At 46.2% G+C, this 18,419-nt stretch overlaps 1 long non-coding RNA gene across 1 annotated transcript in view; it reads right to left on the reverse strand.

Annotated features, from left to right (window-relative positions):
* LOC144144908 (uncharacterized) overlaps positions 1-18,419 on the reverse strand; it is a 31,990-nt gene that overhangs the window by 10,630 nt on the left and 2,941 nt on the right. The window contains exon 2 of the long non-coding RNA XR_013317372.1: positions 7,187-7,343. This is a non-coding gene — a long non-coding RNA (uncharacterized LOC144144908). The remainder of the gene's footprint in view (positions 1-7,186; positions 7,344-18,419) is intronic.

Here is an 18,419-nt window from a genome sequence, read left to right on the forward strand (position 1 = left end):
TTGCGCACCAGTGTCAATGAGGGCCTTGACGGGCACACCATCTACCTGTACTTCAAGTAAGCTATGTTGAGCCGGTATCGTAAGAAGAGGATTTCGGTCAGGGGTCGAAAATGCAGCGTCACCTCCGGGAGCTGCATTTCTCAGTTTTCCGAGGAGGTGCGTCCGCCCGGAACCGATGACTGGAAACGGCGAGGCTGCGGCGAGCGGGACTGGTGGCGCTGCGGAGACGGAGAACGGCTGAATCGGGAAGCGTGGACGGAAGTTTCGGCATACGGCGACGATTCGGGATTCATGAAGCGGCGAGGTCTGGCGTCGACGGGAGAAGAATCAACAGGGGGCTGTAGGCGCGACGAAAACCAGCGGGACCGGCAGTAACGGGCCACATGACCGACTCGACGGCAGTTAAAGCAAATGGGCCTATCGTCCGCTGTGCGCCATTCAGCGAGGTTTCTTGTCCGAGAGCGAGGAAAGCCGAAATCAGCCCGCGGTTCGGCGAAGGCGGAGTTGGGGCGGACATTGCGGCAATTCGCGGCGCAGGTGGTAGGAATGCCCATGGTCGCAATTTCTTGGCGCACGACGGCCTGAATAAGGGGCAGCATATGCATGCCGCTATCAGGCGCTTGGGTGGAAAGTGCCGGGGCCATTGCCTCCAGCTCCCGACGCACGACCTGAGTAATACTTGGAGTTCGGGTAGGGCTAACCTCAGCCGCCGAAGCAGGGCGTGGGGAAAGGTCCTCACACGACGAAGTCGCGGCAGTGTTGGGGAGGCGGGCGTACTGCGGCGTGATGCGGCGACTTTTTGCCTGCTCGAAGCGACGGCACTCTTTAATTATTGCGTCGACACTCGTGCAGTCCTTGCAGACAAGCAGGTGGAAAGCGTCGTCGGCGATGCCCTTCAACACATTCGCTACTTTGTCGTCTTCAGACATCTGGTTGTCGGCCTTTTGACACAGGGCGAGAACGTCCTGAATGTACGCAACATACGATTCAGTAGACGTTTGCGCACGGGAGGCCAACTTGTTTTTGGCAGCAAGGCGGTTAGCTTCGGGCTGGCCAAAAATGGCGCGGAGCTTCTGCTTGAAGTCGTCCCAGCTTGTTACCGTGGCCTCATTGGTATCGAACCAAGTCTCTGCTGCGCCCCTCAAAGAATAGGCGACGTTCGCCAGCATCAAAGTGTCGTCCCAGCGATTGTGAGAACTAACTCGCTCATACCGGCGGAGCCAGTCTTCAACGTCGAGGCTCTCTGTTCCATTGAACGTACCGGGTTCTCTTGGAGGGGACACGATGACGACCAGTGCCGTGGCAGCCGGTGCTTGAGTCGATGACATGGTCTGTAGACCGATGTGGCGACCGCTACGCAGCTCCGTGTCTGGTGAATTCTACTGATAGGGATCGGACCGCAACCTCCACCACAAGATGTTACGAGGAAGGCGCAAGGAATACTGGTGTATTAGCAGATATTTACAGGAAAACCAGTCCGAGTGGAAAGAGTCACCAGTCCAGCAAGGTGGCCGCAATACGAGCGAGAGACCAATCCTCGTCTTCCTCTTCGTTCCCTCTCAGCGCTAGGCGCATAGCCGGTATGGCGCAGGCACATAGTCCCACGGTCTCTCAGGTGGCAACCATGAGGTTTCACCACATCATCCTCGCAACAATATCTGTCGTTCTCTTATTGAGCCGTTCTGAGTCCATTTGTTTGGGGTTGGATGGAATTACTCAATAGGAGTATTTTCTGAGTCAGCTCGGACGTGAATGTAGAACTCCGGTCAGTGATGACCACTTTAGGAGCACCATGCAGCAAAATAATGCACTAGACGAGAAACTTCGTATTTCACCTCTAGATCCGAATGGGGGGTAGGCGGAGGCAGGAGGACGGGGCTTTAGGCTGCGCATAGCCGGTCAAATAGACCGACGCTACTATAATCTTATAATCCATTGATTTCTTCAGTACGAAACTGAAAGTAGGGGCAAGGATATGTATGCTTGTTAGCCAGGATGGCGTAATCTGTGGATCTATAGGTATAAGAAATATGGCTAGCGGGGAAGGCGGTTTCTTTCGCCTCTGGCGATTCCGGCAGGTTTTTGTGTAGTGATGTACTTACACGGCCGTTGGATGAAAGGCGCAACGTGCGGCCTGCTGCGTGCCTCCAAAGAAGCGTGAGTGCGCCTAGAGCCAAATACTGCCACCGCGGCGCCACCGTTCCGGGACGGCTTGCGGCGAGCGCGGCCCTCGGGACGCCGGCTTTCGGGCCGCTTATTTCGAAGTGTGGGCTTATCATCGGCATTCCGCGCTCCACTTAAGGCATCGACCACCACCAATGTTACGCCTGTTAAAAGACAAACACGATTAGCGGCTGCCGAGCTTCATTTGGTCAAGATGGAAGTTAAATTCCGTTCGCAGCAGCAGCATTACGCGTTGATAATGTGCCTTCTGTGTCGCATTGCTCTGTCGTTGTGTCTTACATCGCCCGGCAGAGATTTACGTTTTGTCTGCAAGCTGCGACTGCAGAGAACATGTCAAAATTCCGGACAAAGACGAACAATGTTTTTGTGACGGTGCTTGTTATTTATGTGTACCAACACTTCTCAATGTTTAAGACATAACCAACTTTTATGTAGGTTTTTCCTCGTGCACTAAATAAAACACGACAATTCGTATTAATCTCACGGCACATATGACTTGGTTACACGTTGTTTAGTTATGAAGTAATACTACTATCACAGCTACGTCGGCCCTTTTTTATTTTCACAATATATATATATATATATATATATATATATATATATATATATATATTGTGAGCATTTGTGTGTAAGCTACGATAGTGCTCGCTTCAAGGACACATGGAAGGTGCCTGCTACTTTCGTGTACAATCCACCTTGCACTCCGTCTGCTTCTCAAGACAATTATCATCACCATGTCACACCTCATCTGTTTCTCATACCCATACACATCATCATTCCTCGGGCTGGTATTCTCGGTTGCCTCTCGGAATAAACGCGCCGTCCCGACTGACTCTGCGACGTCTCTTCTGGGTGACGGCTGCCTTTGACGTCTCCCTCAATATATTTACTGTTGATTTTTATTTATTTATTTATTTATTTATTTATTTATTTATTTATTTATTCAATACTGCACGCTTGAAAGCCCAAGCAGGAGTGGACAAGAAACTACAAAATACAAGAATACTTGAGTCACAATTGCAAGTAACAATACAAGGTACAAAGATAAAAACAAAAAAAACAGGTAGAACAATGCATTTAACAAGGGCAAGGCATCAGCTCAGCACTGTGGCATTTAGGCTAAAATAAGCTTCGAGGCATTCAACAGTAGAAAGTGCAGAAACGGGTAACGAATTCCATTCTTCAATTGTTCAGGGAAAAAATGAAAATTTGAAAATGTTAGTCCTAGCAAAATATGGGGTTAGAGATTTGTCATGGGTGTGACGGGATCTGGATGAGAGTGGATTCACATACAAACTACTATCTAATCCGAAGTTTTTATTAACCAGTTGGTGCAGAAACTTCAAGCGAAGAAATTTGCGCCTCAGTGCGAGGGTTTGGATGTTATTCGTGTTCATTGGTTGAGATACGGAATCAAGGCGGCTATATTTGGAATAGATGAAACGTACAGCTCTTCTTTGGATTTTCTCGAGATTGGTAATGTTAACTTTAGTGTGCGAAGCCCAAACTGTGCAAGCATATTCTAATTTAGGTCTTATGAGGGTTGTGTAGGCCAGGTATTTAACATGAGAGGGAGCATCTTTAAGTTTATGCCTCAGTTGACATAACTTACGGAACGCTGAAGTGCAAATGTTCCTGATATGGGTATTCTAGCTTAAGTTGTTAGTAATTGTAACACCGAGATACTTATATTCATTAACCTCGGCTAAGGGATTGTTGGAAATCATGTAGGAAAACTTGAGGGGGTGAGTTTTATTGGTAAATTCTAAGATAAACTGATTTCTCGTAAGTAATTCTCATACCCCATTGCGTACACCAAGAAATAATACTGTTAAGAGAAGAATTTAGGGCTGTCTGGTCATCTAAAGAGTGGATGTTATTAAACAAAATGCAATCATCGGCAAACAGACGTATTTGTACAGGTTCAGCAACAACATCAACAATATCATTACAATGGATAAGAAAAAGTAGGGGCCCAAGTACGCTACCCTGTGGAACACCAGATGAAACTGGGAGGACATCGGAAAAGTGGTCATTAAATCTCACATACTGCTTACGGTTAGTGAGATAGGGAGAAACCCATGCCACAAGGAAAGGAGGAATGCCAATTATTCGTAGCTTATTAATTAGTTTGTCATGTGGAACGCAGTCGAAGGCCTTACGGAAATCAAGAAAAATGACGTCAACCTGGCCGCGCTTATCTAGACTGGAAGCAATATAGTGAATTACTGTGGATAGTTGAGTGACTGTAGACTGGCATTTTCGGAATCCGTGTTGGAAAGGGGTCAATATTTTGTGCTGGTCCAGGAAATCAGAGATGCAAGTTGCTACAATATGTTAAAGAAGTTTACAGGCTGAAGAGACTATTGAAATAGGCCGATAGTTAGGAATGATAAGAGGATCACCCTTTTATGAACGGCAACAACACGGGCTATCTTGAAGTCAGGAGGCAAGGTAGCTGATCTAAGTGAAGCCTGGAATATGGGAACGAAAAAACTAGCCAAGGTTTCTGCGTAACGCCGAAGGAAGGTGTTAGGTATATTATCGGGATCAGGGGATCATTTTGTTTTCAATCTAAGAAGCATGTTCAGGACACCAGAATAGGAGATAACTTGAGAACTGGAGGAAAACAAAGCGTGCTTATTTTCGACTGGCAGGGAAGAATGTGAAACAACCCTGTGGAAGTAGCTATTGAAGTGGTCAGCAATAACTTTGGGATCGGCGAGGAGGTGACCATTATGCGAAATGTGGCTAACCCTTTTTTTCCGAGCAGCAATGAAACGCCAGAATTTATGTGGGTTATCTTTTGTGAAGCTAGTCAAATTAGTGTTAAAATAGTGCCCTTTTGCATGTTTAATAGCATCTGACAGAGCAGCGCGAATGTCGGTAAGCTTAGGCGAGGTTTTGCATTTGCGACGTAGGCGCTTAGCCTTGCGTTTCAGATGTATAATCGACCTGGTTATCCATGGTGTATACTTCGCAGTTTTTTTAACTTTGCTAGGAATGAAGTGGTTGATGCATTGTAAACAGATATTTTTAAATTCGATTCCAGTTTCTACCTGATATTACTACTTCTTCCCTGTAGCCTCGAAAAAAATTAAGGAGAGCACATGGGATGTCCGGGTACATAAAAAACTTTCAAAAATATCTGGCCAGCTCGGCAAGCTAAATTTTTGCCCGGACTCAAAATAAAAAAGCGAAATTGTACAGAAATTCTAACAATTGCCGAATAATGCGTAAGCATTCAACACCGTTTTTCCATTTCACATTTTCTTTTTTTTCTTTGCTATTTTAAACCAACAATCTACATCTTGAATATCATAATTATTAATTGCTCTAACTGCGTGAATTACGCATTTTTTGTGCAGATACAAGGCCTTACACTTCTTGCATTACGTAGAGATGTACTCAAAAAAGAAAGCTGAGGTAATAATAACATATGTGAAAATTTTCCTACGCTACGAAAATTGATTCGAATTGAAGCGCAGTATGTTCACAGAGCAAAACTATCGCAACGTCTTTAGAGCGCGCTAATTTGAGCACATACTTGTGCTGCTCCAGGAGCCCGACCGCTAGCTTCAGGGAAAAATGCAGATGGGTTGGAAACGGCGCTGAATTAACGGAGGAAATGTACGTAGCGCTAGTTCTCATCGCAAAGTTCAAAAAATGCTTAGCAGCTGGGAGAGTGGACCGTACGCACTGTCTCTTGAACACAGCGCGGCGCATTTATTTTTCTTTCTATACAACCTCGGTCATTAAGTTTTCAGTAGCGTGTTTAATGGCATTGTCGTGCCTGCAAAAAGAAACAACCCGAATCTCTATGCGCGACAAGACATGATCGAGCCAGTATAAGAGTATCAAAATCCTTTTTCAAACATTCTATCGCGTGTCCTCGTTTTATGAGGTGCGCATTCCACCCGGCAAACATTTTTTTTCAAAGAAGTGTGTTTAAGGCAATCTTTAATCCATCGCCGGAAAATATTCATCGCTCTCCCGTGTGTCAGCACCGCGTTTCACAAGAAAAGGTGACATTTTTGAAAGTTCGGACGAATAAATTCCCACCATATACCTGACGCTTGAACTGTAACTAATCAACTTGCGGCTTTAAACTGTGCAACGCGGTTTATGTGCTGTGTGTGAGACGTTTTCAGACAAAGCTAACCCACGGTTATTATCTTTTTGTTGAATATTATCTTTTTTTAACAATGTTGTTGAATATGGGGCATCTTTTTAGATTTTTAGATATAAAATGTATTGCCTATATCTCATTCAAGAATTATTTTAACTTCTGGCTGCTTCAGTCACGGCCGGGTGGTTGGATAGAGTGACAGACTGGCAGACATACATACAGACAGAGAATTTTCGCGGTTGAGTAGCCCAGGAATGCCAACAACATCTTTTAAAACCCGTGCGCTGGCTGTCTCTCAGTCGGCGCAAGCGCTCGCCGACGGGGACCACACCGCTCCGTCCCGAAACCAGTCCCCGAACGCTAGCGCCACTAGGGAGACAAGTGCGGCAAACGTAAACACGGCCACTCACGCCCTCGCCTGTTGAAATGCGGGCGACGCGGCAGGCCGCGCCTTGCGTGTGCTCTCATCCAGCGGCCGTGGTAGTTACGTGGGAAGACGACGTCCGTAACCGTTTTTTTTTTTTCGTATATGTCAGTGTGTCGAAACGAAAAAAATAGCTGTTCGATTATGGTTCGGGTTAGGGTGAATTCATTTCGTTCCGGTTCAGTTCCGGTTCTACAAAATCTCAACCCGAACCGGTTCGCGTACAGTTTCGGAAGCTTGAACCGGTTCGCGAACCAATAGTTTGATTGATTGATTGATTGATTGATTGATTGATTGATTGATTGATTGATTGATTGATTGATTGATTGATTGATTGATTGATTGATTGATTGATTGCGACCAGCCGCGGCGGTCGATACTTTAAGGTGCACTGCTTTACTAATATGTGGCCGTGTCTAACTAAAACCACAAGAATTTGCTCAGCATACCTTTCTCAAGCACTTGCGGTGACGATACCAATTTCCCCGAAACTCGTCAGTGTGGCTCCCGGTGTCATCTCTGTATGTAACTTTGGTGTAGCGTCGACCTCTGATGCGAGTAAGAGTTACATTACCAGCGTATGGATTATCACCGTATGGATTCCATCTGCAACATTGAAGACAATTCAACTGTTTATACAAAACGTGGAAGGTATACAAAACATACAAATTAAGATCTTATTACACCATAGCAAGTGTTTGTATGAAAATGGTGCAATGGGTGTTCATCACAATGATCAAACATTTAATTAAATAATTGATAACTGCACATCATATGGTTGGGAACTCCTCTATATGTAGATAGGTTTTTGCATTTGGCCAATAAACCACTCCAATTCACTGCTTTTTCTTGCTATTGTGTTATAATTGGTAAATAAAAAGCTGTGTGAAGGAAGCGATGACATAAATAAATGAACACTTTTTTTCAAGACAATTTCAGTCAATAAGGCTTTGAGGTGTTTGTTTAAGACTGAAACAAAGACTGTGACTTTCGCACCAAGAAAAACATTTAGGTATTAATTCGCAGAAACATCAGTAACCAAAAGTGGATTTTAACATTGTAAGAACAAACCACCCTTTGTCCTCGGAACGTACTTCTCCATGGTCATAAAGTCACTGGATATTTTTAGAACGATCGTCTTTAAATGCCCTTTGAGAAATATTAAGTCCTTAAAAGAACGGCTTCCCTCAGCAACAGGAGGTCCCAAGAGGTCCCACCGCAGTGCCGCACTACGGGACCTCTTTCTGTAATATCAATCACCATGCACTGTACCTTTGTTATCGATTACAATAAACTGAAAGTGAAACTGAAACTGAAACTGAAACAGGTCATTATTTGTGTGATTGAAAGTATATGTGCTTCTTGTGTAATCTTTCTTATTCGCATCGCCATTCATAGTGCTGATTGTAGGATTCTGCGGACATGCGTTTTTCGAAGTATTAACCCAATTTTGCAGGAGGGCGTGGTTGAATTTTTTAGGTTACAAGTATAAAGTACACTTTATGTTTGAACACTCCACTGAGCTCAGTTGAATTATAATATTCCTGGTTTGCTCCTAGACGCGACAATTTATATTACCAGGGAAAATCACACCACGGACATCGATGCTCTAACTCCTTACTGTTAGCTTTGTCCGTTTTGAAGGTTTTTATTTCGCACAACAATGTAAAAACCCAGATGCACTGAAATCAGAAAAAAGGAGCCCGTTGATTTAAGCACATGAAGGAAATGTCTGTGACGGGACGTATAAATGGTATTCACATCAATGATTACCAGGCGATTTGTTCTCTTGGCAACATTCAAAACCGCCATTACTCTGCCCGCCGGAGCTGTGCAGGCATCCGTCTCTAAAAAAAATAAGTCCTGCCGTTCGTCGTCTGCGCCGTTACCTCCCTATTCCCGGCTTTGGCGTCAGCAGCCACAAACGATAGCAGCGTCATTGTGGGGTGATGCCATACTTTCCCTAGAGAACTCGGCACCACCACCGGAGAATGAAGCTGCGGATGGGAAAAGCAGCACTAAGTCTGAAATGCTTAAGCTGCAGGGCAGTTTCCCGCAAGTGCGGATGCACACACAGGTGCGCCCCCACCTTGCCCACGGATGATTCGTTCAGTACAAACACCAAATTATGCTTCTATAGAAGTTGCCGCGTTCGCCCGCATGCATATCGAAAGAAGGCGGTAGAGAAGCGGCGTACCATTGAGGGCATTTTTTAGCTGTGAGATTAGACGCCTCTGTCGGCAAGCGGCCAAACGGGAGAAGTGGAAGCGCTCTCCCACAGCTGAGCAATCTTTGGGCGATACCAAATCACGGCAGGCAGCTAGCAATCATATGCCGGCTGCTGGCAATTCCGTCACTCGTGTTCTGCGACAGGTAGGCTGTAGGACCTTGCGCGCAGCAGTAGTTAACGTCCAGATAATGCTTTTGAGCTCGGTGGGGCGGCCTTGCGGGCGCCGCCGTACCGGAAACTGCGCGTCCGACTCCCCAAGGCGAAGCACATGGTGGCGGGAATGCGTGCCACCTCAATGAATACAAATTAAAGGACGTGAGTATAAAATAGCGAGGTTTATTTCTACATATAGGAAGAAAATTTGCTTTGGTCCACCATCGTTTTCGTTTCCGTTTTAAATGCAGAGCATTTCTTTAACTCACATGTAGCGTCCGCAGTGCGTCCGCAACAGCTCAGCGCGCAGGTGCGCCCTCTCCCGCACTCATCCTCTCCCGCATCACGCTACCCTCCTCGCTCTCAACAACAGGACCGCACCCCTCCCCCTACACTATATAAAAAAATAATACTTAACGGCGCCCGGTTTCGATCCCACGACCCTGCGGGCGGAACGCAAGGTACATGGTGCTCTTCCTACTGCGCCACAAAGCCGACACAGAATCTAAGGCTACCAACGCGCCTTATATCCTTGACTCAGTCAAACTACGTCAAGAAGCTGCTGATACAACGCATTCACTACCACCGACTCCCCAAACACTAAACGTTAACGCAATACACCCACCCCCTATGCGACGCATTCAGTCGAGTCCCCCTCGCGGGGAGATAGGCCCTTTTTTTATTAACAGTAAGGTACTGGGGTCACGGGCACCCGCCCGGTGGGAGGTGTCCTTCGTCCAGGACCCCTTGGGGTCTACCGGCCTTCCGAGTCCCCCTCGCGAGTCCCCCTCGCGAGGCCCATTTCCCCCTCGAGTTCCCCTCGCGGGGAGATGGGCCCTTTTTGCTACCGATCGCCCGTTGACGCAACCGATGGTGTTGCTCGGACGAACGGACTCCATGGAGTTATGAGCTACGGAAACTCAGCAGGAAAGGGGGGACTCAGCTAGCCCAAGATAGGCGTGACATTTTTTCTCTGGGAGAGGCGTTTGTCCTAGAGTGGACACAACCAGGTTGAAGATGATGATAATGATGGTGATGCTCTACCGTTAATAAACTTCGCGGCTGCGTGCGTCAGAACGGTGCTAGTTACTCCATTTCTTTATACCTGGCCGAGAGTTAGGCAATAAAGTTGGTCACAACGCTAAGTCTAAGGTTAGAAGGGCATGCACTGATATTCGATGGTGTTCACCTTATGTTATTTCTGGTCTGCAGTGTCTTGGGAAGCAATTTTTTACAGCGTCTGAACGCTGAGGCTGATCCGGGAACGCTGCCAACAAGCATGTTTAGGGACGAATTGAAAAATGTCGTTCAGGAAATTCCTAACAACCTCATAAGCGAGTTTTCAAAACCTGGTTCTCCGGCGATCCATTTAAACGGGTTTTGGAATACCTACGAGTGCTCGATTAATGCTCGACAATATTAGCCTTTCCAGAGATGAAGCAGCTAAACCAAATACAGCAACTAAACCAAATACGATCGTCGCTCCCGCAATGTAACACAGACCATCTTTCTCCCTTGAAACCCCAGACAGTGTATAAATGATGAGGGTCTCATGGAAAACCTGCCACAAGGACGCACACTGATGGCGACCTTGGAGAGCGAAGACATGTCCCGCCGTTGCATCTGGTGGAAACCAACCACTGACCGTAAACGCATTTTAAATTTCCATGTTGGTACCACAACAATAACGTTGCGTCAAATTAAAAGTATGTAGTGTAATCAAAAAAGGGCAAAACTCCCAAGTTCAGCCCAGCTAAGAAACAGTCAGTGATACTGAAACTCTGTCAAGCTGTTGGCTGCTAAATCTATTTTCATCATAAATACAATTCCTTGCGTCAACCATGAAGTGTCTCGAGGATGAGACTGGGTCCTTGCCGGCAATGCTCTTCACGGCGTGCTTAGACAGAAAATTGTGATGGCTACTTCGGCGCGTTTTGCATATATTCGATTTTGTTGTACAAAAGATTTCGCACAAAAGGATATTTTTATCACTGCTGAGGGGAAATTACGTTAAACATAGCCGAAAACCGGACGTTTGGCACGGCTGTCTTGCACGGATTAGCGGCTTAATTAATGTTGCTTCTCGCATGGGTATTTTGAGTTTCCCTAATTTGGTACAAAAAGGCCGTGCTGCATGGGGTTTACATACATCTACTCGTGATGACATAATTACTTGGATGCTTCATCTTTTGTGACACATGTGTCAGAACTGAATGCCTGAAAAAACACGAACTGCTTGTCGATATTTTTTTCGTCCTGGTAGTTGGACACCTCATTTGGCTGCAAATCTCTGAAATACACACACTTGACCTTAAGGCAATACAGTTTCTCTGTCTCTTGACATAATAATTATAGTATAGTTCTTTAGATCTTCTTCAGGCTGCCAAATGCAACTATTCTTGAAAATCCCCGGGTGCATTCATACCATATGTGGCTTCTGAAAACTGCCACTGCAAGTCAGGCTTCTCGCTGTTGCGAACGTCGTGAAGTGGGTACCTGTTAACGCGACTGGCAGCTTCAGCCCTAACATGCGCCACAGTGGTGTTCACATCAGCCTTGTTGTCTGACAATTCGCATATTTTTTTGCTATAAAAAACAAGAGGGGGCGGCAAAACCATGTCACACCTCGTCATTTGCAACCGCGAAACATATATTTTCAAACAGAAGCTTTGTATGCCTCACTTTTGGCGATGTAGGTACGCGTAAATTCAAACAATGAGCAAGCGCCTCAATAAAAATAATTGGTTAAGATTACACTAAGTCGCGCACGGCTTTAAGCATACCGAAGCTGGAGGATTTCTTTCACGGAAGGGCACACCATTATGCATTTCATTAGGTATGAAATTGTTTATGTACAGCCTCCCAAATTTTTAACAACATAGCTCGAGCGACGAGTGACTGGTATGTCAGCGACTTATCACGGTGGTCAGTAGCGAAACGTGTGAGAGTACGCACACACGCATAGGGCTATCTGCTGTATAAGTGTCGTCTGATACGCTGTTTCCTTGAGAGTGGTACACCATATGCCACTGTAACTGACTGACTTTGTTCCGCACGCTGCTTAGCTACCTTTGGCGGTAGCTAAAGGTCCTTGCAAGATAAGAAAAGCAGGGGTTGTGTTGCCCTGTGAAGAGCAGCGAACGAGACGACGCTCCCACAACAGATAGTGCTATACGCATGCGCGTACTCTCGCCTATTTTGCCGGTAAACACCGTGATATGGCGATGAAATGGCGATCGGTTGTCGCTCCCGCTATATTATTAAAAATTTGGGAGGCTGTACATGTTCCGCAGTCGCTCTTCACTGTAGTAGCAGCAGCAATCGTCATATCCATCTAGTCGTCGTCTTTCTGGTGCATGACTACCGGCTCCGAATCGTTTTGTCCACAGGTTTTTGTATTTTCACCATAACCACATCGTTTGGTAGTGCTCCCACACGCCGAAATTCTGACCGGTTCTGACCTCTCTGACCAGCAAGCATTGCTGGAGAGAGCGAACTTTGGAAGGCCGGTAGGCCCCAAGGGGTCCTGGCCGAAGGACGCCTCTCACCGGGCGGGTGCCCATGACACCAGTACCTTACTGTTTATAAAAAGTTTATTCCTCCTTCTTCACCGGCTTCACAAACTGGGAGTCTGTAGCTCGAACTGTCTTGTGCCGCCCTCTTGAGGCACTGATGCACGTGAACTGTTTTCTTGGTACTTTTTGTGAGCGCCACGTGCAAGCCTGGACAACACCGGACTCTCTTCGTGAGGCGCATGCTCACGTGTGCGGTAAACGGCGGGATAACTATGACCCGGTTTTCTCATGACGCCTTCCTCCGCAGCCATTAAAGCCAGCAGCAACAGCTTCGCCGTTAAAAAGAGCGCTTCCCGTGGCCGAAGTCCAACCTGGTACCACTTCGGCGCAACGCTGGCGATGAGGCGCACCGTAGTGGAGGGCTCCAGATTCCTTTTTACCCACTTGGGATCTTTAACGTGCCCCTAAATCTCATACGCACGGGCATTTTTGCTTTTCGCCTCCATCAGAAAAGCCGCCAACGTGGCCGGGAATCGAACCTGCGGCCATGTGCTCAGCAGCGTCACGCCTTAGCCACTGAGCCACCGTGGCGGCTAACGTCTTCCTCGACCTCCAAATTGCATGCAAGCTGAGATTCACAATGAAGTCATATGGCACACTCATTTTTTTCTTTTTTTAACCGGGTTAACCGCAGTTGGTCCCGATGAGAGCTGCGGCAGCATAACGTGATAGTCCTGGGTGTTATGAAAACTTTTCACCTGTTACCGCAGTCCGATAGGCCCGCTCAAGCTGCTCCTTGGACGGAGCTCGCCAACCTGCGTCCGCGCTACGCAGTATCTGGAAGCCGAATCAATGCGCCATTCCGACACGGCATTCAATCGAAGCTTCTATACTTCCCTGACGGCGATATGATCAGGCCAAACCCACTGCAGGAAAGCCACGTTTACATATCACGGAAGGAGACAATGGGAGGTGTTTACGCACAAAACACAATACCGTATAGCACTGGGAAACACATTCGCCTTTAACAGGATCCCTGATGATGATGAGCCGTCCATCATTACATTTGGGTCGCTCAGCATTTCCTTTCAGTTCGTTTTGCGGGTGCAGGCTTCGGACTCTGGCTGAGCTAAAGTTGACTTTGGGTTTATACTGCGGCAGTTTGGTTTTTACACTTTCAGAGAGTGGATTTGGACTGTAATTTGGCTTAGCATTCACACTGGAAGCATCAAGTTTTCGTCACCTTTGTATTAATAAAGGCGCTTTGGTTAGTTGGTGTCACTGCAAGTGGGAATATCGTAAATAGGGTTTTTGTCAGTGCTAACTACTAGCATCGTCACAATGCAGGAATATCCACTTCAAGGCAAGATTGAAGTGAAAGATGTCTCCTCTTCACTGTTCAAATTTTCCTTCATTGTAGTTGCCAGTTCCATAAACATTTCTGATGTGGCTATTGAAGTTCCTCGTAGCAGCTTCCACTCAGAGTTCTCTGACAAATTATGAATGGTGAACAGTCGTCTTCACAAAGTTACCTCGCCTCCTTGAGACAACCGAAATCTCTCCACATTAAAGAATATTCTTTCTTGAAGGCCCGGGCAGTGAAGTCAATTAGGGTGATATTCCTTTTACAAAAAGATCAGCGACACTTCGCGAGCAGGCCCATCTGCAAAACGACGTCACCAGCGCAAGCAGGATAAAGCGACAACATTCAGCTGGACCCGATATATTTTCATGGTGGCGGTGGGGACAGAAGTATCGCCGATGAAGTAACCTCTGTTTTTAGACTTGGCAGGTTGGCTTAAATTTAACTGCCTTCTATGTCGATTTTCTATATATTATCACCAGTGCCTCGTCGCTGCATTTGCGGCTGCTCCAGCTATTTTATGTCCGTGGCGTAATGGCAAATTACGCTCGAAGTCTGGTTTGTAACTATTCACTTTCCGATAAGGGTGCTATACGATATGTGTCCAGAGTGACTGTGTCTATCATCTTATATCATGCTCGGACCTTTGAAAGAGCAAAAAAAATAAATGTACCCTCGGTGCCTTGTTTCAGCCAACTGTTGTATCGATTGTATCGAACAACACCAGCATGATTTCTCACTAGAAAGAGTTCTATTACATATAAATGGAAAGCTTAAAGACATGCCGCAAATTATAAGCAACCTTCAGTAACTATTTCAAATGAAGCTTACGGCAAAAAAATGCAGGGAAGCTAGGACTCACGCGCTTGACTTCAATGCCTAACCTGTTGTAGGCGAGCATTGCCGGACCCACAGTTCACTTTCAGTATTGTTGTTTATTTGCATCGACGCGATGCTAGTAATCGTGGTCATATGCATCAAAAAGGTCTTGTTCTTTGCTGCGAATGGTGTTTGCAAAGTCAGCATTGTAGACTTCCACCAGCTGTTCGTCATCGACTCGAGGCAGCGGTGGCGGGATGTGCAAGTCTTCCGGGAAGGATTGGCACACTCGTAGCCATATCTACAATTATCTATAGTGGCTTCTAGAGAATTCCGCAGAAGCGATGACCTCTCTCAAGCAGGGTGTCTTTTCATAGTTAGCTTTAGCGCTGGAGTTTGTTTTGCATGCGCTGTAGTGCATGACGACTGCGCTGGAGTCGATTGGAATAAACTTTATTGAGCCTGCTAGTCGCGCCGGAAGGGTTCCTGACCTAGCTTCTTCGGTTAGTTCGTTGCAATTACACAGCACGTGCGTTAGAGTAGCCATTTCCCTTTGACAGACCCTCCACCTGCTGTTCGGGTAGGCATCGGGGTGTATTCTGTGTAGAAGTACGGGTGTCAGGGGATTACGGTCTGCAGTTGTCTAAAGATTGCAGTCCGGACTGTGTCCATTTTCTCGCCGTGTGGAGAGAGAGTCCTGCGAGCCAGGCCATGCGCTTTGGTGATCTTGTGTTTGGTGATTGCATATAGAAAATTCAGCACTGGCTTATCACTTCCAAATAATCTAAAATTCCAATTAAACGACTTCCAGTTATGGAGAGCCGACTGTATTCGCGGAGCAATTCCTAAATGCTGTGACGCCAGTTTATTCGCGTTTCTGAAAGATAAGTGACTACAGGCTTTTGACGACCTGTTAGTGTCTACTGACAAATTTCTTGAGGTGAACGGCCTAATTTTTCTCGCTAGGATTTGAGACAAGCCAGATAAGCAGCCTTCATCACTTCGAACTACACAGAGTTTAGGATTGGCCTGCCTACTTCTCGAGTGCCTCAAAAGTGTTTCCTGTGCACTCTCGCTGCACATTCTCGAGCAGCTTGCCACGGTAATACTGGAGTGGGCAGAACCGACCAGGTCTGTTATGGCTGCCAAAAGCAGCCCACAGCCCCGAGACCTGACGATATAGCCTCAAGAAAGCTGTGAGTGCGGTTCGTGCGAAGGTGCGAACGACAGCACAACGAAAAAGGGACGACGAAGCGTATAAAGACTAAGTTGAAAAAGCCCCACCATGCACGACAATGAGTTATTTCTACAGAATCCTGACTATTGTGGGTAAATCCCAAGGCAAAGACCGGTGCGTTGAGCGATAGCGGAACGAATACAGTACTTCTTTGAGGGGGCATTGCACGTGATGAAGTTGTCACAGCAATGATGTCACACTTTATTTCAGTTGACAAAACCATCATGCGGTTACCCAGCGCCATCATACAGAACTCAACACTATAGCCTTTTTTACTATACTATAGTTTTTTTTACGCTGTTTCGTCAAGATGATACGTAACCAGTACCAACTCGCCCAAATGTTGATCCTTCTGCACTATAGCCTGGCAAGGTAAGAGTTAAAACCTAAAAACCTCATATGCATCTCGATATTGGGGAACTTCCAAGGTGTTCAAAGTATAGACAGTCAAAATATACTTACAGGGCGAAAAACCACAAACATGTTCCAGCATCACCTCGAAATACCAAGAAAGAGTAATAGTTCACTGCCCACAAGCAACCCTGGAGCATAAATATCAGCTGCTATTAAAAAATATACACAGCGCAGAAGGTAAAGGTAACACTCAAATTCAACCCATCTTCATGTAAGCAACAACTTTGCATAGACTAGCAGGACGGCAGGTGAGATAGCAATGTTCCCAAATCTGCTATCGACAAGTGGAATTTGCATGAAAACATAATCCCACAGTTAGCGAGTTGAAAATTCGGAATAAACTTGACTTCGTTCTCCTAGGATGCCTATAGAACTCCAGCTAAGAACGAGAAGCTATGGAAGTGGTCGTACTGCAATATATACACACAATATTCGGCATTGGCGCATAGAAAAATGGCAGGCCACAGAAGGATAGGTCAAACTATCAGTAAAGTCGCTGAAGAGTTGTTTTGGGCGGGTATTCAAAGCTATTCTCAGCAATACGCAATGCCGTTTTGGGGCTGCTAACGCTGATTTCATTTCGTGTGCAAGTTTGAGGCAGAACAGGCAGCGCCGTGGGCGGGTGCGACGTAATCACTAAATTTTTGGTAACCTGTGGTCCCTTCTTTCATTAATAGCGAAGTATTTTGTCCACGGGGCACCGGCGAATTACCCTTAATAAGTTTAGTGGCTTCTGCAAGTTGCGTCTTATTTATACGGCAGTGTTTTGTGAAAGATTCGCGTGGAATATCACTTTCAGACATTTTACCAGATGTATTGAGACCCCGGATGGGATGCGAAATACATACCTTAAACTTTGTGCCTGAATACTTGGAATAAAATACTAGTGACATCAGTGTAACGACACCATGTTAGCTAGGTCTAAGTTGATATGCGCGTTCTATGAAATTTCATTACAAGTACTGTATTGGGTCAGAAAAAATAAAATCAAGAAATGCTGGACAAGCCACCCCAATAAGTTTTTATTTCGATTCCCCGCAGCTACTATTAGTAATAGCAGAGTCCTTCAATGCCTTTCTGGTCATGAAACTTCGCCATCACGCTATGGGAGAGCTTTGTTCGCTGCTGCGCCGCAGCGCTGGTGTTGATCGAAGGGCAGCCGGGGGCGTGGTCAGAGCGCGTTTGGCAGGGAACGGACCACGGAGTAAGATAAAACAGAAACTCGCCACCTTATCAGCAGTGCGCTTTCGCTTTACGTGTCGTGGGCCGCTTATCATTTCGTGAATGGCGAAAAAATGTGTTCCGAACTGGCATGCTGCTGCAGCGTTCCTGCCTGCTGGTCTGGCTACAGAGCAGCGGCGGCCGCCCGATGCCGTTTGCATGAAAACATAATCCCACAGAGTAATAGTTCCTAAGATCTGCGGTGGCGCCACTCGCGGTAGTCTTTGTCCCCGTACGAAACTTAGCCGGGCGTGTCTTGACCGAAGAAGCATTGAAGGACTCTGGTAATAGCGTGACAGCGAATTCGCACATAAAAAGAAAGCTTCAAGTCACCACGCACATTTGGAATCAGAAAGCCCACCTACGAAACGGAAATTCTAATTAGGGAAAGAAAACGTCACACTTCGCTGCTGTTTCATTCTGGAATTCCTTACCACCAACTGTAAAATCCGCTACGCACTTGTCTCCTTTTAAAGGATTTGTCATAAAGTTCCTTTTAACATAGCAATCTTCAGCACACAAGCATGTTGCTCTGTATTTTGCCTCCTGTTATTATCATAAGTGCTACTATGATTTACATAGTTCCAATTTTTTCCCCGCGTTTGCCCAAACCGTGTTTACTGTATGGTTACCCTACACCCTTTTTGTTCTTGGTTCCTGTCCTTTTGTTTTTGTCTTGCTGTTTTTTTTCTTTTGCTGTCAATTTTGGCTGTTTTTTTTTCGGTGTTCA

Source organism: Haemaphysalis longicornis, unplaced genomic scaffold (assembly GCF_048455015.1).
Source record: "Haemaphysalis longicornis isolate Haplotype H1 unplaced genomic scaffold, Haemaphysalis longicornis Haplotype H1 scaffold_7, whole genome shotgun sequence".
Lineage (NCBI taxonomy): Eukaryota > Metazoa > Arthropoda > Arachnida > Ixodida > Ixodidae > Haemaphysalis > Haemaphysalis longicornis.